Source organism: Crinia signifera, chromosome 19 (genome assembly GCF_055691185.1).
Source record: "Crinia signifera chromosome 19, ASM5569118v1, whole genome shotgun sequence".
In the NCBI taxonomy this organism is placed as follows: Eukaryota; Metazoa; Chordata; class Amphibia; order Anura; family Myobatrachidae; genus Crinia; species Crinia signifera.
The window spans coordinates 68,844,947-68,866,169 of NC_139226.1; the positions used below are offsets into that span (position 1 = coordinate 68,844,947).

At 43.3% G+C, this 21,223-nt stretch overlaps 1 protein-coding gene across 7 annotated transcripts in view; it reads left to right on the forward strand.

The window, feature by feature from the left end:
- Window positions 1-767: 767 nt before the first annotated feature.
- The window catches only part of FOXJ3 (forkhead box J3), a 425,779-nt gene continuing 405,323 nt past the window's right edge, over window positions 768-21,223 (forward strand). For 2 of the 7 annotated variants that reach the window (XR_014463957.1, XM_083162742.1), the window contains exons 1-2: window positions 880-895; window positions 2,546-2,596. The gene's annotated coding sequence lies outside the window, so the exon portion shown is untranslated. Of the gene's footprint in view, window positions 896-2,545; window positions 2,597-21,223 lie in introns of those variants that run through there. The other 5 variants (XR_014463956.1, XM_083162745.1, XM_083162740.1 and 2 more) reach the window with 4 other exon arrangements.

The following is a 21,223-nucleotide window of genomic DNA, read 5'->3' on the forward strand; positions in this document are numbered from 1 at the left end:
GGCTGCGTGCCTTAGGCGTGCAATATTCCAGCCACTCCCCCTAGTGTCATATTTTTTCTACTTGCACCACTGGGGGAAGGGTCAGATTACAGCCTCCACGTATGGTCCAGATCAGTGGTAGCCAATTCCAGTCCTTGAGAGCTACCAACAGTTCACATTTTCTAGATCCCCTAGCTGGGGCACAGGTGCACTCATTACTGACTGACACATTATAAATGATCCACAACTGGAGTTAATTACTACACTTGTGATTCTGAGGAGGCCTCGAAAACGTTAAAACTGTTGGTAGCTCTTGAGGACTGGTCCTGGTCCAGATTGTTCCATTTTTTATTTACACCCCTGGGCCATGCAGGGAGGCTTTATTCTCCCCTCCCTGGTGACAGGTGTCACAGCAGCCCCACCGGTCGGGATACCCCCGGTAATACACCAACCCTGGACTGGACACTACAAGCTCCAGATTGACATATATTGATCCCGTGGTGCTGTCCGGTTCCAGCTTATACCCATACCCACTTTCAGACTCTTCTTAAATTGAGAATTGGCTTAAGTTCACCTCTGGCTATATCTGGAAATGGCTATTATATATATATATATATATATATATATATATATATATATATATATATATATATATATATATAATCTATCTATCTATCTATATTTAAAAAAGAGGCACTTCCTCCAAAACCCCTCCCCAGGCACAGATAGACTAGTCGGTTCTTCATACTGCAGCAATAAGTCTGTGCAATTGTTATGATCAGTAAAGATTTCCCGTTTTGAATATTTTTTTCGAGACCTTGTCGCACAGGATGCCGGGAGTTGTAGTTGTTTCCCGCTCCCTGCATTTCTTCCTCTCCTGGCCGACACGTCGGGACCGCACGGAGCAGCCGATCAGGTTAGAAGCCGCCTCTGTTTTACAGATCTAGGCAAGGGGGCCAAAAGCTGGGACTTTGGAGACCGACTTCGTGGCGCCTGTTTTTGGAAGGGATTACGGTTCGGGTGTCAGCAGGAAGCCTAGTGGCCAGCAGATACTCAGGGGGCGGTAGTAATCACTTGATCAGGGGCAAATAGCGCTTTGCTGGGGCCCAGAATTCGCTCCCACTGTGGGGCCCTTGTTAGATTGTAGGGTAGGCCTCTGTATTTATGCCGGTTCACGGTAGTCGGTCTCCAGGGTATATAGACCCGTGCAGCCGAGCACACATAGCAACAGGGGTTCTTCTTAAAGAATGACAGCCTACAGTTAAGACCAGTCACCTGTTTAGCATACATGGGTCTGCGACTCTGTGGGGGGCCTGAAAAGTGTGGTATTGTATCATCAGGTTTTCCCCATTGGCATTTTTTATTTGTATTGGTCTTTGGAATGCCCACTAGTCCATTCTTATTGCTTCTGGCCCCCAAGGTGATTATAGCCTTTACCTGCAAACGGTTATTATGACAAAGGTGGCACTGGACTCAGGACTTTGGTAGTTACATGCATTATAGTCTATAGATTAAGGGGTCTGTTCTAGGAGCAGTGAGAAGAGTGGAGGAATTGTCCATGGCAACCAATCAGCATTGACATAACGTGTCACAGTTTTAATGCCATAAACTCACACCTAAATATGAATCCATTTTTCAATTATCTTCCAGTCCTGTAGATATTAAAATGTGTTGTGATGAGGCTGGACCGGTAACAGCACTTCTACTGTATATGGCACTAATGATACAGATTTCTTTAGTTCAAAATGTTTCTCCGGTACTTGCCTGCTGCAATATACTGGGCATCTTTCAGTACTGCATCCTAACAGACATTCAGTCATCAGTCTCAGGCTAGATGGGTAAAACAGTTGCTCCATGCTTGCGCTCCAGCTGATGTTGAACTACACATACCAGTATGCCCTGCATCAGTTTTAGCATGGTTAAGCAAATTTGGTTAATAAAAGACACATAGAGGTAAGAGGGCCCTGCTTGCAGGCTTGTATATAGGGGCACACTAATATGTATACATTTTAATCATATTTCTACTGGAAAACTACATGTTGCAGACAACCTATAGTGAGCCAGTAGACAAGCAAAACCACTGTAGGTCATGTCACTGTAATCACTCCAACAATTTAATTATTGCAGAATAAAAGTATCCTCTTCACTTAATCTGCACTGGTGCTTTTTCATGGATATTGTAAAATTTTCAAAAGAGACAAAACAGTCTACTTTCTTTTTAATCATGATGAAGATGTATTTTCAAAGCTCCCCTATAGCATAGAGTACAAAGTAATTAGTTCTACTATTATATTGTACCAAGTGCTGATAATTTCCCTTTATAAAATTGTAAAATAAATTAAGCATCACTTGTAAATGATTGATAGTCTCATTAGAACCATATGGGGGGGGGGGGGGGGGTTACTCTGAAATCCAGGCCCTACACATTGGGTTAGAGGAGTTCCTTATTACTCAAACAGCCTATTACATCATAATAGGTATAGCTTCCGCCGTTACTCCAAAATCGCTTTGGCTGCATCTACTTTTTGGTGACTGGCTAATTCCTCTTTATACTTATTGTTTTTAGAACTACTTTGGTAGAAAGCAAAGTTGAGATCAAAGATGCTGCTCAACTAAGGTCAGCTAGAAATTTTATAAATGTCTGCTCATCTTCACTGATCACAGTATACAAAGCAGTTGTAGGCATCTCGTAAGCATGTAGATGTTTTTTAGCCCCAATGATCACTCCTGAAAAGGAATCCTGCCCATTTTAACAAATGTGTGCCCAAGATGGTTGCTTTGCCTCATATGCTGCCCATACACTTGTGAGATATTGTATACAATCATTCGAGTTCGACCAATTCTGGGCATGCCGTCGAATGTCACATCGACAGATATTATGTGCTGCACATAATATCTATCGAATTGTAGGAGCAGTCACATGTGGTTTTTAACCACATGCGATTGCTCAAATACAATCCGGGGGTGGGGGGCAGAGGGGACGCATTCAGCGTTGTGGGGTTTGGTGAGCAGGGGTTCTAGGGACCGCTGGCGGAGTACCTGCGTCTCGTATCAGGGGGCAGCGAAGTAGTGTAGCGCTTGCAGGCGGCGGGAGTCAGTGGTGGCTGGAGTATTGTTTAAAATACTGGGCTGCCCTGTGATTGGCTGAGCTCTCTCAACCAATCACAGGGCAGCCCAGTGTTTTAAACAAATCTTCTGCCACCGCTGACTCCCGCCGCCCGCAAGTGTTACTGCTAGTATACACTACGCCGCCGCCGCCCCCTGCCTGCCCTCTTCCAGCACCCGATGTGCCATCGGAAGATGGCATTCGACATCGGGTGCTGACTTTTGCACCCAAAAATGTGATCGGATTCGATGGATGTCGCAACGAATCCCATAGCATAAGTGTATGGGCAGCAATACACTTGTGAGTGTGATGAACAAATTTGAGGATCTTGTATGAATTTTTTTTTTGTATTGTATCTCTTTTATTTTTTTTACTAATTTGCCAATGTGTGTCATTTCTTGGTATTGTTTATCCCTCCAGTTGTAAAAGTGTTGTCTGCCCAAGATTGACTGGCTTCTTTCTTTCTTGGGTACAATATAACTTTATTCCATGCATTCTATATCCATTTATCACTTATCCTGTCATTTGTAGCCGTTCTCTAACGTCCTATGGGATACCGGGGTTCAATACTATGGAGATAGTGATCCTCCGCAGGAGAGACAGGCACATAAGATCTTTCAGTGTGGGTGTACTGGCTCCTCCCTCTATTTTCCCCTCCACTATTCAGTTTAGAAAAATGTGCCTCAGGAGAGGCTGAACTTCTGGAAGGCTCCAGAGGATTTTTGGTCAAACTTTTATTTAGTTTATTATTTTGGGGCGCTGCTTTTGGTCCTGAGTGGGGTTTTCTGTCATCGCACAGCATTGCGCTGGGGCGAGCAGACCCCCCCAGCTGCCGCACACCCCTGGCCAAGGTCCGAAGACGTTGAGTGGTAAGATAGTAGCGGCGGGCCCCATGCAGGGACCGTGCAAACCCCCATCTATAACTGACATATACAGATAGCTGCTGGGCACCAGGGCTATTCATGAAATCTGTTTTTTTTACACAGATAAATGCACAAATTGTCAGTATAATACACTGAAGGCGCCAGCTCTGTGTAAGGGGCGGGGCTTAGCTGAGAGTGGGACCAGGCTCTGCTGGGTGTGCTTTTGACACTGCTTCCTGCTTCTCCTGCATCTGAGGTCGCCATTACACAGCTCCCCGACGGTGTGGTGGATCCTGGATCCTTTTGCCGGCAGAGACAGCAAGCTATAGTGCTATTTAACGCTTGCATTGCCTAGCACAGTGGCTCCCAAACTGTGTGCCTAGGCACCCTGGGGTGCCTCAGGACACTTGCAGGGGGTGCCTTGGGTTGGTGGACCAGGATCAATTCATATTATTTATGATCAATGTACCAGGCAAAACTAGTCCTTGTGGCTGCCAATCATAATATATGTGGATAAACAGACGCAAATCCTGTCCCTCACCACATAACTTTGACATATAAACACAATGCATTTAATTTAATATTTTGTTTCTGAATTTCTCAATAAGAAGCATTTGGCCTAGGGGTGCCTTGAAAATATTTTGATGCTCTAGAGTGCCGTGATTCAAAAAAGTTTGGGAACCACTGGCCAGCATATATTGTATAGCACTGTGTTTATATGTAATATAGATCACTGTGTCTTGTTATGCAAACCAGCTCTCAAATCAGTGAGCTAAGGTTATAGTGAACTAAGGATGATATCCTGGATGAGGGGGAGGAGGAACAGGATCAGGAGCCTGTCCAGGAACAGGCACCAGCCCATGGCCCTGAATCTTTGATCAGAGCCATTAGGGAGGTTTTGGACTTTCCTTTGGAGGAAACCACTGAGGGGGACCCCTTCTTTATGACACAGAAAAAACAATCTGTGCATTTCTCTACCGTCCAATGGGATACTGGGTTCAATACTATGGGGATAGAGTTCCTCTGCAGGAGAGACAGGCACATAAGATCTTTCACTGTGGGTGCACTTCTGGCCGGCCTCTTGAGGTGTTGAGCTGCCCTGCTGCAGGACTATGGTCCTGAGAGGGGTTTCTGTCACCACACAGCATTGCGCTGGGGCGAGCAGACCTCCCAGCTGCCGCACATCCCTGGCAAGGTCAGAAGACGTTGAGTGGTGAGTACCAGTCAGGGTTCCCCACAGGGGGCACACCGACTTTTTATGTGCGGTAAGATAGTGGCGGCAGTAGTGGCGGCCCTCACGCAGGGACCGCACGAAACCCCCATCCTTAAGACTGACACACAGATAGCCGCTGGACCATCAGGTCTATAACTTAAATCTGTTTTTAGACCGATACACGCAAAATTGTCAGTATAATACACTGAAGGCGCCAGCTCTGTGCAAGGGGGCGGGGCTTCACTCAGAGTGGGACCAGGCTCGGCTGGGCGCGTTTTTACACTGTTTACTGCTTCTCGCTGTGTCTGAAGTGCCATTACAGGAGCTTATCAACAGTGCTGAGATCCTGAACAGGCAGAGACAGCAAGCTAAGCAACTATTGACCAGTGAGCCTTACATCAGTAGTAGGGAAATTGATGGAAACGCTCTTAAAACAAAGAGTTGTAGAATATCTCAAAACCAGCAATTTACAGGATCCAAAACAGCATGGGTTTACTGGGGGAAGATCATGTTAAACAAATCTTATTGACTTTTTTGACTGGGTGACTAAAGTAATAGATCAAGGTGGGGCTGTAGATGTAGCTTATCTAGACTTTAGTAAAGCTTTTGACACTGTCCCACATCGCAGACTGTTAAATAAACTTGAAAGCTTGGGATTGGATTCTAAGATAGTTGAATGGATAAGAGCGTGGTTGCAGGACAGAAAACAGAGAGTTGTAGTAAACGGAGAACAGACAAAGGAGGGAAAGGTTACAAGTGGAGTACCCCAGGGATCTGTACTTGGACCGGTGCTTTTTAATATCTTTATTGGTGATATTGCAAATGGAATTGAGGGTAAAATGTGCCTTTTTGCAGATGACACAAAGGTATGCAACAGGGTAGACACACCAGGAGGGGTAAAACAAATGATTGAGGATCTAGGTAGATTAGAGAAATGGTCAAGAGAATGGCAACTACAGTTTAATGCCAAAAAATGCTAAATCATACACTTGGGTCTCAGAAATCCAAAGACTAAATATAGTATAAATGCCACTATAATGGAAACTACTGAGGAAGAGAGGGATCTAGGTGTCACTATTTCAGGGGACTTAAAAGCAGGTAGGCAATGTAACAAAGCAATGAAGTAGGCAAGTCAGATGCTTGGTTGCATAGGGAGAGGTATCAGCAGTAGAAAGAAAGAAGTAATAATGCCACTGTATAGGTCATTGGTATGACGTCATCTAGAGTATTGTGTTCAGTTCTGGAGGCCATATCTCCAGACTGTACAAAGAAGAGCAACTAAAATGGTGCATGGCCTACATCACAAAACGTACCAGGAAAGACTAAAAGATCTTAATATGTATACTTTAGAGCAGAGAAGGGAAAGGGGGGACATGATAGAAACTTTCAAATATATCAAGGGTTTTAACAAGGTACAGGTGGGAGACATTCTTCACAGAAAGAGGACATGCACTGAAACTAGAGGGAGGAAGATTCAGGGGAAATGTGAGGAAGAATTACTTCACAGAAAGAGTAGTAGATAAGTGGAATAGCCTACCATCAGAGGTGGTAGACGCAAATACAGTAGTACAATTTAAACATGCTTGGGATAAGCATATTGATATCCTTACAAAAAAATAAGTATCAAATATGGTTTGAGGTAACGTTTAAAAAAAGGGGCAGACTAGATGGGCCAAGTGGTTCTTATCTGCCGTCAAATTCTATGTTTCTATAAACGCTATTTAGCACTTGTATAGTGTTGCCTAGCTGATATCACTTTGTAGTTGTAACACTGTGTGTATTATAACAGAACCTGCTTTCAGATCAAGTGAGCTTAGATTAGACAAGGTACACTGGTCCCCAAGTAGCTCTGATTCTTACCCCACTGACTAGTTAATAAGCGCTTTTAACACACTGCAATTAGACTCTTACACTATGCGATTTTGGGATATCTCATCCGATTTCGGCGCTTAACCGATAACTGGGTAAAATCGCAGGTGTGTGATATCTGATCCGATGGGTGGTCCCGTGTGCATCGGATCAGGGAGGTCGGACGGTCAGCACATAAGATCACGTCCGACCTCATTGTATGCATATGCCTGCTCACCTGACAGGCATATGCATGCAGACTGACAGGGGGAGAAGTGGGGCGGGCAGCGGGTCCCTGAGAGCTTAGCTGGTGGTACCGGAGAGTGCTGACCTGGCCAGGCGGTGTGATGATCACAGATAACAGCAGCGCTGCGGGACGGGACGTGCAGTGGTGGGTATTAAATTTTTAAAATAACTGTCAAATGACTGGCTGTTTTCTGATTGGCTGAGAGAGTGTGTGTTATTGTGGTGACTGTACAGCAAAATGGTGAAATGGCCTACATGGTTTGCAGCATGATATTTGCACCTCAATCACAGGTTACCTGTGAACCATGTATGTCACCACAACCCAGTGGGGCTATCACACAGGTCAGTGGGATGCCCCCACAGTTGCTTGGAGGGTCACAGGTTTAAAAGAGAGCCTGTGTGGGCCAAAAGTATTCACACTGCTGGACTTTGTTTATTTTCAGTTGGCTTCTAATAACAGCAGACCCAGAGAGTGCAGAGGAAAGTATCCATATTATCTGCAAGGGTTGATACTCTCAACCCCCTTCCTGCACAGCTTCAGAAAAGGCCTTCAGCAGTGATTACCTCTGAGACAGTGAAGGATTTAATTGAAGAAGGGGAGGAAGAACAGAAATCTGTTCAGGGGCAAGCTCTGGCAGGGGTCCTAGCCCTTGATTATAGCTATAAGAGAGGTTTTAGACCTTCCTCTAGAGCAGTGGTAGCCAACCCTAGCCCTCGAGAGCTAGGGTTGAGAGCACATTTTGCAGACAACCTAGCTGCTGCACAGCTGCACTCATTAATCACTGACACATTTTAAAAGATGCACAGATGGTAGCTCTCGAGGACTAGGGTTGGCTACCCCAGCTCTAGAGGAACCCACTTAAGAGGATTCCTCCTTTATGACCCAGAAAAAGCAGCCTGTCTATTTTCTGGAATAATCGGAACTAGAAGGTGCTTTTAAAACTGCATGAAAGAACCCGGAAAAAAGGTTCCAATTAACTAAGCGGTTTGCTAATACATATCCTTCGACCCCTGCAGGTAGGAAAATGTGGGAGGAGCCACCTGTTGTGGACTCTTCAGTTTCGCACCTTTTAAGGAAGGTATTGCTTCCAGTCCTGGGAGTATCCACTCTTAGGGATGGAGCTGACAGGAGACTTGAAGCTACAGCTCAAGTCCATGTATACAGCAAGTGGGGCTTTGCAGCGTCCTGTTCTAGCCAGCTGTTGGATGGCCAAGGCCATTTATACTGGGTCCACACAAATCCAAGAGGGTTTTTTGGGGGACACGTCTGTCGCACAGCTAGGTGAAAAGCTTTGTCACATTCAGGACACAGCAAAGGTGCTTTGCAAAGCCCAAAAGGAGCTGGGCGCTATAAATGCACGCAATTTCAGCCATGGCTGTGTCAGCCAGAAGAGCCCTGTGGCTATGTCGGTGGGAAGCAGACGTGGACAAAAAACGCAGCGTTACATTCCCTTTGCGGGAGATAGACTGTTTGGGAGTGAGCTAGTTGAGTGGATTTCCAAGGCCACGGCTGGTAAGTCCACATTCCTCCCATCAGCACAAGCTGCAGTGAAACGTCCATCACGACTCCCGTCCAGCACCAGAACCCACTTCAAGGCCAGGGGTGCCTTAAATGCCAACAGAGGATCCAGAGGTAAGTTCAAAGAGACTAATACCTCAGGACAAAAGGACCGTCTGCCCACCACAAGACATTCTCAAGGTAGGAGCTCGACTGTCACACTTCAGCCACATATGGGAAGCCTAGTGCTAGATCCCTGGGTCAGAAAGTACGGATTCTTACCGGTTAATACGCTTTCCTCTACTTCACCATGACAGCCAACATATAGGTTTCCTCCTCATAGGTAGATATCTGGAAAGGAAAAGAAAAGACACTGCCCCCATATAAGGCCCGCCCACCATGGCTCTGTGTCATTTAATTATAAAGCTTAATACAGGTTGAGTATCCCTTATCCAAAATGCTCGGGACCAGGAGAATTTTGGATAACGGATTATTCCGTATTTCGGAATATTTTAATATTTCAATGATGTATTTTGAAGTATCTTGCATTTATGCTGTATAAACACATAATATACACACAAATATATTTTATTACCACATAAAATACACACAAATATATTTTATTTGTTCAAAAACCAAGGTTTCAAAATGTGAAACAAAATGTGTGTACTATGTGTGTACTATCTCAGCAGTGAATTTGAATGCCAAGCAATCATTGTCTTGCACATATATAGTGCCAGTTACATATCATGTCCCCAGTGATGCTGTTACAAATGTCCCCAGTGAGTTTTTAGCAAAAAAAATTTTTTTTTTCACTTTCTGGAATGTCTGGTTTTTGGAATAATTTGGATAACGGATATTCGGATACGGGATACTCGACCTGTAATATAAATAAATAAAATATACATAAGAATATAACCACATGGAGGGAAATACTTTAATTATACAGCTTAATAATAAATAATATACATAATAGTGTTCACTCTAGAAATTTTTTAGGGCAGGGTGCTGACCACAGGAAGGGCACATTTTTCAATCGCGAGGGCACATTTTTCAATCGTGAGGGCACATTTTAATTTAAAAGGTGGTGACACCTGAGCTTCAAACCATCAGCATGTTTATGTTATATAATCATTTTGTGACACCTGACCGTCACACCATCAGCACATTTATGCTATATAACCATCTTGTGACACCTGAGCGTCACACCATCAGCACATTTATGCTATACAACCATCTTGTGACACCTGAGCGTCACACCATCGGCACATTTATGCTATATAACCCATCTTGTGACACCGGAGCGTCACACCATCGGCATATTTATGCTATATAATCCACCTTGTGACACCTGAGCGTCACACCATCGGCACATTTATGCTATATAATCCATCCTGTGACACTTGAGAGCGTCACACCATCAGCACATTTATGCTATATAACCATCCTGTGACACCTGAGCGTCACACCATCAGCACATTTATGCTATATAACCACCTTGTGACACCTGAGAGCGTCACACCATCAGCACATTTATGCTATATAACCATCCTGTGACACCTGAGTGTCACACCATCAGCACATTTATGCTATATAACCCATCTTGTGACACCGGAGCGTCACACCATCGGCATATTTATGCTATATAATCCATCTTGTGACACCTGAGTGTCACACCATCGGCACATTTATGCTATATAATCCATCCTGTGACACCTGAGAGCGTCACACCATCAGCACATTTATACTATATAACCATCCTGTGACACCTGAGAGCATCACACCATCAGCACATTTATACTATATAACCATCTTGTGACACCTGAGAGCGTCACACCATCAGCACATATATGCTATATAACCATCTTGTGACACCTGAGAGCGTCACACCATCAGCACATTTATGCTATATAATCCATCTTGTGACACCTGAGCGTCACACCATCGGCACATTTATGCTATATAACCATCTTGTGACACCTGAGAGCGTCACACCATCGGCACGTTTATACTATATAACCATCTTGTGACACCTGAGCGTCACACCATCAGCACATATATGCTATATAACCATCTTGTGACACCTGAGAGCGTCACACCATCAGCACATTTATGCTATATAATCCATCTTGTGACACCTGAGCGTCACACCATCGGCACATTTATGCTATATAACCATCTTGTGACACCAGAGCGTCACACCATCGGCACATTTATGCTATATAACCATCTTGTGACACCTGAGCGTCACACCATCGGCACATTTATGCTATATAACCATCTTGTGACACCTGAGCGTCACACCATCGGCACATTTATGCTTTATAACCATCTTGTGACACCTGAGCGTCACATCATCGGCACATTTATGCTATATAGCCATGTGACACCTGAGCGTCACACCAGCGGCACATTTATGCTATATAACCATCTTGTGACACCTGAGCGTCACACCATCGGCACATTTATGCTATATAGCCATGTGACACCTGAGCGTCACACCAGCGGCACATTTATGCTATATAGCCATGTGACACCTGAGCGTCACACCAGCAGCACATTTATGCTATATAGCCATGTGACACCTGAGCATCACACCATCGGCATATTTATGTTATATAACCATCTTGTGACACCTGAGCGTCACACCATCGGCACATTTATGCTTTATAACCATCTTGTGACACCTGAGCGTCACACCAGCAGCACATTTATGCTATATAACCACCTTGTGACACCTGAGCGTCACACCATCAGCACATTTATGCTATATAACCATCTTGTGACACCTGTGCGTCACACCATCAGCACATTTATGCTATATAACCACCTTGTGACACCTGAGCGTCACACCAGTTCTTAGGTACAGATGATCTTAGTATACGGGAAGGAGGGAATGACAGAGGAAGAATTCCCGGAACTATGGAGAGGGCAGGCAGTGTGCATGGTGGGGAGGCCTGTAGAGAGTCTATTGAAGGGGAGAGGGGAAAGAGGAAGCTAGTAAAGAATTCAAATGGGTCCTGGGGTGAAACTAATCACAATATTAGAGCCATATCTAAAAATAAACATAAATTAAAATGCTTACTGGCTAATGCAAAAAGCTTAGTGAGTAAAATCGGGGAGCTTGAAACTGTGATCAGTAGGGATGACTACGACATCATTGGTATTACAGAAACATGGTGTAATGAGTCGCATGACTGGGCATTAAACATGGAGGGATATACACTCTACAGGAAAGACAGGGAAAATAGAAGGGGCGGGGGTGTGTGCCTATATGTAAATAATAACTTAACATCATGTGAGAAAAATATGAGCACAGACCTGGAAGACGACAACTCGGAGACAGTGTGGGCAGAGATAACCGACAATAATAAAAAAACAAAAAACAAATTTATAATAGGGGTATGCTATAGACCACCAAATATAAATGAAAGGGAAGAGTCTCTTCTTTTAAACCAAATCAAACAAGCATCAAATCAGGGTCAGGTATTAATTATGGGGGATTTTAATTTACCCGACATTGATTGGGAAAACGAAACAGGTAAATCAGCAAGAAGCAATGGGTTCTTAAGCTTACTTAAAGACCAGTTTATTACACAAACGGTAGAAACTGCAACTCGTGATGAGGCGCTCTTGGTCTTAGTATTAACAAATAACACAGACTTAGTTTCAAACACAAAAGTAATTGAACAATTAGGGAATAGTGATCACAATATGGTTTCACTGGAAATCAACTTCAGTAAATTACATCAAAAAGGATCTGCAAAAATACTAAACTTCAGAAAAGCGAACTTTGAATTATTCAGGGAAGCCCTTACAGGAATTGGGTGGGAAACGGTTATGGAGGGAAAAAATGCAGAGGAAATGTGGGATACTCTAAAAAAGGTGCTTGATTCACTAACTATTGAATACATTCCTAAAGTAACTAAAGGTAAATTCAACAAAAAAAAGCCACCATGGTTGGACAAAGAAGTAAGGTCAGCTATCAACAATAAAACCAGAGCCTTTAAATTCTATAAAAATAACTTGAATGAGGAGGCGTTCGCAAAATACAAAGAATCAAACAAAACTTGTAAAGGGGTAATCAAAGCAGCTAAAATATTATATGAAGAGTGCATAGCCACTGAAAGCAAAACCAACCCAAAGAAGTTTTTTAAATACATAAATAGTAAACGTTTAATTAAGGAAAACATAGGCCCACTAACTGATACTAGTGGAAAAAGTGTGTTAACATTTTTATTAACGATATTGGGATAGGGTTACTCAGCAATGTATCCATCTTTGCGGACGATACAAAACTTAGCAAAGTCATCAAATCACCAGAAGATGTCACCATGCTTCAAAATGATCTTGCAATTCTAGATGAGTGGGCAAAAAAATGGAAGATGAGGTTCATTGTAGATAAATGTAAGGTTATGCACCTTGGGAGACACAACCAGTGTGCAAGTTACAACCTTAGCCGAGAGGAACTGGGTAATTCCATACTTGAAAAGGATCTAGGAGTCCAAATAGACAGCAATCTAGGATGTAGTGCCCATTGTAATGTAGCTACAAAAAAGGCCAACAAAATTCTGGCATGTATTAAGAGGGGAATGGAAACTAGGGACTCAAGGGTAATTATGCCACTATATAAAGCATTGGTGAGACCTCACCTAGAGTACGGAGTACAGTTCTGGGCCCCACACTATAAAAAGGACATCATAGAATTAGAAAAAGTCCAAAGGCGAGCAACAAAGCTTATTAGGGGAATGGAGAATTTAAGCTACGGAGAGAGATTAAGCAATTTGGGACTATTTACATTAGAAAAGAGACGTTTAAGGGGGGACATGCTCAACATGTACAAGTATATCAAGGGCCAATATAAGGAACTGTCACACACCCTATTTTCTACTAGAAAGGAATCTAGGACGCGAGGGCATGAGTATAGATTAGAAGAAAAAAGATTTCATTCAGCTAGTAGAAAGAATTTCTTTACGGTCAGAACAGTCAAACTCTGGAACTCTCTTCCCAGAGAGGTGGTAACGGCTGGCTCATTAAATGCGTTCAAGGCAAAGTTGGACAAACATTTACTGGAGAAAAACATCCATGGGTACAAATAAGAAATATAATTTGTCTGTAAAATACCAGAACCTACCAAATCAGCAATGGATATCTATACCAGGTGCAGATCTGCACTATATAGTCTAAATTGTCCCTCTAGCATGCCGTGCGATGCGAGTCCTGATACGATCTGATCGTATCGGGACTCGCAGAGCATGGCATATCTCCTCCGTGTGTATACACCATTACACTACTTTGAAAGATGTACAATCTGTCATAGATTTTTGTGATTTGTTTGCTTTCCAAGTTTCTCCTGCATTTAAAATGTATTTATAATTCATTAACAGAGGCTATGTAATCATTCCCCTCAGCCCTCCCTGTAGTCCTGCTTACAATATATACTTAAAAAATATGCACATGCACAGACCTTCGTATACAGAGAGGAGGAGGACATGCAAACTCCACACAGATGGAGCATTTTCAGAATCAACCCCCCCCCCCCCACAGTACCTGTGTTCTGCTACGTAATTGACAGCCGGGCAGACTGTATGTGCGCTGCCCGGCTGTACTGCTGTAGTCGGGGGGGGGGGGGGGGGGGCCCACACGGACGTGCTCTTGGCAGCAATGCCACTTGCATAAGCAGCGGACGTGGCTGGCATCTCCCCCTCAACCAGTGGCTCTGCCCGGACGTCCGAACACCCGCCCGCCCGTAGGTAGCTGACAGCTGGGCAGACTGTATGCAGTTCCTGATCCATCTAGCTATAGTAGCCTTTGTAGCTTTTGTTCGTACCCTCTGTCACCAAAAATAACCTTTTAGTCTTCCTCCAAGACTCGACTCTTTGAAGTTAAATCTTCAGAGCTCTCCTGACATCAAGCTTGTGAAGCCTGGCTTCCTTAACATTTACCGGATTATTACAAAAGGAGGGCAGAATGATCTCCTGGTTTATATGAAACTGGGACACCACTTTCGGAAGAAAATGAGGGTTAGTCCTTAAAACTACCATTTCCTCAAAGAAATTCAGGAATTGTTCCTCTGCCCAAAGTGCCTGCAGCTCTGACAACCCTCCTGGTCGATGTAATGGCTACTAAGAACGCCACTTTCGCCATAAGGAATTTAACAGGTACCTCCTCTATTGGTTCAAACGGATCTTCGGTCAAGGTATTTGACACCAGGTTAAGGTCCCAAGGCGCCATTGGATTATGAATAACAGGTCTTATTTTTTTTTTTTTATCGCTTGTACAAATCTTTGTACGTATCGATTTTCGGCTATCTTCATATCCTACATAGCACTCAATGCTGATACTTGTGATGGCAGGTAATTTGAGCCCCTGGAGAGTTTCAGTACTTGGACATCACACGACAGTTACGCTGACCGTCAGACAGAAGTTCAAGAAGATGTGTTTTATTATCAGCTCGTTGCCTTTTTATACCATAAAGACACCATTCCTTTACTCCCATAAAGGAGTGCTTAGTACAAAAAAACATACTTATTCATATACAACACACCCCTAAGGTGGGGTTAGCAATTAAAACTTTGGTTCAACGTGAGAAACGTAGGAATACATAGGATAAATGGTATCTCTTACATCATTAAAGGAGTGAATCTCTATAGACTGGGAGTTGCTTCGATATTATGCTGAATCTTGCAGTTTATTTCCCGTAAGTCTAATTAGAAACACATGTTTTTTTTGCAATAACATATGAGGACCCATACATTCCTGTACTCCCTTGGTTTACATTGAAGGGGCCCATTTCCTGTAGTGTTTAGTTTTTCTAATGGAAACTGGACTTAGAGAGATATACATTTGAATTTAACTGCTTCAGCAGTCTGGAGAGAAAGGCACAATAAAGTTCAGCAATACTTAGTACTGGCTAGCAAGCATAATATGATATAAGAAATATAATGTTAAGTACTATAACGTTATCATTCTCTCTCCTTTTTATAATAATTAAACATTACAATTGAGATTACATTGTTTACATACAGTAGTAAACAAAACACAAAAAAAAATTATTATAAATGTAAGAAAAAACTCATAGTGGTTGGACATCTTACAATACAAACTGCCTAAACATGCTAAGGATTAGTCACATCAGATGGGTCTAGTGGGTTATATCCCTGAGACAGGGTAGCTTCTCCCTGTCGTCAGAGGGCAACTGGTCGTTGGCTCACATCCATCGGAATAGACTGATCCTCTGCTTTCTGTGTCCTTCCAGATATGAGTTTCTTGAACTTGGTTGTAGTTATTGCAGACTGGCACTGTTTCAAACAGACAGAGAAAACACACATCACTATCTTGACAGCAATATAAACCAGTATGCATAATCCTATAAATTTTAGGCTGAACATGAGAATTCCCATAAACCATCCACTGATTCCTGAAAACCGTGTGGATGGATTCAAGAATGATAGCCAGACCCAATTTCCTCCTAGAGTGTCAGGTGTATTATGCTCAGTGGCATAAATCTGTTTTTCCTCTTCTATCTCTTGTATATGTTTTTCTATTGTCTCTTGAGCATGGTCAGTCTCATTGGTAATAAATGTACAACACAATATTCCTGTCTGAGTATATAAGGTCATACAATAGCCTCCTGTCTGTGCCGGTAAGTGGTCCAGAACTAATCTGTGTTGTAACTGTTCTTTTTTTACTTCTTGGATTTCTCTACCTACATATCTAAAGGTGTTATCATATATTTCAGTAATGTTATCTAATAACATTGCAAGTGATTCAACTCTATAATATGATTTTGACCCAAATAGGTCCAAAAATCCCATTCTCTCATGCCAGGGTGTGTAGATTAGCTTTCTTGCCTTTTTCCCTGATTATTTTATTTCCCTTCTGTCCCTGTGTATGGGATTATACTTCCCTACCTGGCCTTCTTGGCCTTTGATTATGTTTTTTAGATCTTCATGCTCTATCACTTGCGCTGCAGGTACTATGCGTCATAGTGTACAATTTCCATAGTCGCCATAAACAAGCCACTTGTAGGCGTATTTCCCACATAAGAAATACAAATTATTTGGGAGAATTGGAGGTATGCTATCCCACATTTGTTTTAGGTTAACCAATCCTTTTCCTGCTACTGTACCATTAACTACGAACTGGTCAGGATTGCTTCCTGTCTCATTCATCCAACTAGGGAATCCTGGCCCTGGCCACACTCCAATATTTAACATTTCCCTTTAGTGCAGGTTTATCATCATATGGTGTTAAAAACATTTGGTATGGAGGTACTCCTGATTCGAAGGTGTCAGGGGCACTACCAACTCTAAAAGGGGCCTTTGAGCAAGGATGAAATGTTCCTAAGTACGTGTTTGAGGGGGAAACCTTTTGTTTATTAAAGCCAAGTATGGTTTCACTTTTTTTTTTTTTTTTTTAATTCAATGCAAAAAGATACATTTGGGGTAATTAGGTGTGCTAGCAGTTTAGGCGATTCCTTGCGTAAGTATTGACTTACTGATGCTTTGAATGGTTCACTATCTGCACGGTTATCTTCAAATAGTGCCCATTCTTCAAATGTGATGGGGATAAATGTCCACTCTCCTCCTCCTGAGGTAGGACCTTGAGAGCAGATCCAACAGTTTGTAGTGTTAAGGGCATTCCCTACCAAATTATGTAATTGCAACAACATATTTCGGTTTTCTCCAGTAGGGGCTTTACACCATTCTATACATGTCTCCTCAGGTGGTTGTCCACAATACTCACAAATACACCTTGAGATGTGTGTCAAATTTCTACATTCAAATTTCTCCCTTTTTCTCACATAATGTGGTTTGGGATAGACTATGGAGGTGCTGTGTACTGTGCTATTGTTATTAACATAATCTGGTGTCTCTAGTACTGTACATAACCATATTATTGCTACTATTGCGGCTGCCAAACACAGAATACATCCCCATAGACTTTTATCTGATTTAGGCCCCAATAACATTTCATCTTCAAACTTAACTCATAATTGTTTACAATGGGAGGCATGAACCCATGTGTCCCTCCCCTGTAGCTTCACGGATGTTGGTGTAGTCAGTAGAACCTGAAATGGACCATCATATCTGGGCTCAAGTGATTTCCGAACGTGTCTCTTGAGATATACCCAATCTCCTGGCTGGAGATGATGAGGATTGTTCTCTGCTGTAGAGTCTGGAAGTGAAGCATAAGCTGCAACATGAAGTTGGGTTAGTCTTTTAGTTAGTTATTTTACATAACAGGTTAGATCTGCATGTTTATGCACAAGTTCTTGTGGGTAGTAACATCCTATCCTAGGTATGCTACCAAATAGGACCTCATATGGAGAGTATCCTGACTTTTTGTGAGGAATGGTCCTCATGCTAAAAAGTGCTAGAGGTAAACATTCTACCCATGTTCTACCTGTGTCCTTCATAATCTTGGACTTTAAAGTATAATTAGATCTCTCCACCAAGCCAGAGGCCTCGGGCCTGTGTGCCGAGTCGAAAGCCTGTTGTATACCTAAATCCTGCATTATGTGTCTCATTACTTCACCTGTAAAGTGTGTACCCCTATCTGACTCAATGACATCTGGGACACCATATCTACAGACAATTTCTGAGAGGATTTTCTTAGCTGTGTTCCTTGCTGTGGCCTTTGCCACGGGGAAAGCCTCAACCCATTTAGTCAGGATGTCGACTATTACAAGTGCATACTCATACACTCCACACTTAGGCATCTGAATATAGTCAATCTGCAGTCTCTGAAAAGGAGCTGTTGCTTTTGGTATTGCCCCTTGTGGAGTTTTTACTCTTATCCCTGGATTGCTTGTTCCACAGATCCAGCATGCTTGTGTGTGAAGTGCTGCTGCCGATTAGAATCCTGGAGCTATCCATCTCTCATTAGTAATAGCAGTCATTTGATCCTTTCCAAGGTGGGTCTGTCCATGAGTAACTTGGCACATAGCTGGGTAGAGTACTCTGGGCAGACATAACAGTTCATCTTTTTTCCAGAGCTCTGTTTCTTCATCTTTTGCTGCTCCTTTCCTTTGCCACTGGACCTGCTCGGTCTTGGAATTTCTTTAATTGTTGCATATCTGCCATGTGTTGTGGTTCTCCCGTTTCTGTCACAACCAAGTAGTGTATTTTTTCTACTGGCTGGGCTTTTGCTACTCTCTTCTGCATCTGCAAGATTGTTTCCTCTAGTTTCTTTTGTTTGATTCTTTGTGTGTGCTTGAATCTTGATGATGGCAACTTTGAGTGGCTTCATTAATGCTTGAAAAAGTTTTTTAATGAGGTCAGCATGCTGTATCTGTTTACCTGTAACTGTTTTGAAGTCTCTGCTTTTCCAGATCAACCCATAGTCCATTGTCACTCCCCAGCTATATCTGGAATCTGTATAAATGTTCGCTGTTGTATGCTCTGCATGCTCCAATGCTTTAGTAAGGGCCACAAGTTCAGCTGCTTGTGCTGATAAGTGTGCTGGTAGGGCTCCAGAAATTACTACTTCAGTGTCGGTAGTGACTTCATATCCAGTGTAGGGCGTGCCATTTTCATAGTACCTGGACCCATCAACATATAGTTCGTAATGAGCATTGGGTATGGGCATATCTTGGACGTGTGGCAATGTCTGGGTTTCTTGTTCCATCAAAGCAAAACAGTCATGAGAAAAATTTTGAGTACAAGTATTTTCATCTTTGTCTTCACCTTCTGGATCTACTTCCATTCTCTGAGCTGCTGTAGATGTTACTGTGCTGACAGAAGGTGCTTGTTCCCTCATTCTCCCTCCTTTTGAACATTGATGTTCATACTCCTTCTGTTCTGGCAACAGGGCGGGGAGAAGCGTTGCGGGATTTAGAGTGAGACACCTCTTGATTGTCACATTGGTTGCACTCAATAGGGACACTTCGTACTTGGTGAGTCTAGCTGCTGACTGATGTTTGGTTCTTGCTTGTTGTAGGATTTCTGTTACAGCATGCGGTACTTGTATGGTTAGTTCATGATTAAGAACAATGTCTATGCACTTATCCTTCAATACAGCAGCCGCTGCTACAGCTTTAATACATGTAGGTGATCCTTGAATGATATTGTCAAGCCTGCTGGAATAGTAAGCAAGAGGTCTTTGTCTTGTTCCGTGGCTTTGTGTTAACACTCCCAAAGCATGTCCTTTTTCCTCATGGCAATACAAGGTAAAAGGTTTAGAATAGTCTGGTAGGCCTAGGGCAGGTGAAGAGGCAATGGCCAACTTTAATTGCTGAACCGCTTGAGCCATTTCTTCATCTGTTGGATGCGGACCATCTGTTTTGATTGCATTGTATAGTGTTTGCATGTAAACTGATGCAAGAGGTATCCAGTCCCTGCAGTAGCCCACCAGGCCTAGGAATGACCTAACTTGTTTAACAGTCTTTGGTATCTTGGCTTGCAGTATTAGCTTCTTTCGGTCTTCTGTCAGGTGTTTGATGCCTTGAGAGATACAATGTCCAAGGAAGACAACTTTTTGCTTCCAGAGCTGTAGTTTTTCCACCGCAGATGGAGGGGGATCGTCCATACTGCTGTTTGGTATCAAACACGCTGAACACCGTGCTAATCCAGACCTCGCCAAAAACCAAACAGCAGTATGGACGATCCCCCTCCATCTGCGGTGAGCACATCTGACCGGCATCTATCCTCCGGCTTTCCGCTCTCAACAACTGAGCGAGTGAGATCTCTGCCGGCACCGGCGGGTGTGCGGAAAGTGCATTAGCCATTTGTTATATGGCGTGTTACGCTCTGTGAGTATACAATGATCCACTTGTGTTACCTTATCTGCTTTAACCGAACACAAGTGGATCATTGTATACTCACAGAGCGTAACACGCCATATAACAAATGGCTAATGCACTTTCCGCACACCCGCCGGTGCCGGCAGAGATCTCACTCGCTCAGTTGTTGAGAGCGGAAAGCCGGAGGATAGATGCCGGTCAGATGTGCTCACAGCAGATGGAGGGGGATCGTCCATACTGCTGTTTGGTTTTTGGCGAGGTCTGGATTAGCACGGTGTTCAGCGTGTTTGATACCAAACAGCAGTATGGACGATCCCCCTCCATCTGCGGTGAGCACATCTGACCGGCATCTATCCTCCGGCTTTCCGCTCTCAACAACTGAGCGAGTGAGATCTCTGCCGGCACCGGCGGGTGTGCGGAAAGTGCATTAGCCATTTGTTATATGGCGTGTTACGCTCTGTGAGTATACAATGATCCACTTGTGTTACCTTATCTGCTTTAACCGAACACAAGTGGATCATTGTATACTCACAGAGCGTAACATGCCATATAACAAATGGCTAATGCACTTTCCGCACACCCGCCGGTGCCGGCAGAGATCTCACTCGCTCAGTTGTTGAGAGCGGAAAGCCGGAGGATAGATGCCGGTCAGATGTGCTCACCGCAGATGGAGGGGGATCGTCCATACTGCTGTTTGGTTTTTGGCGAGCTCTGGATTAGCACG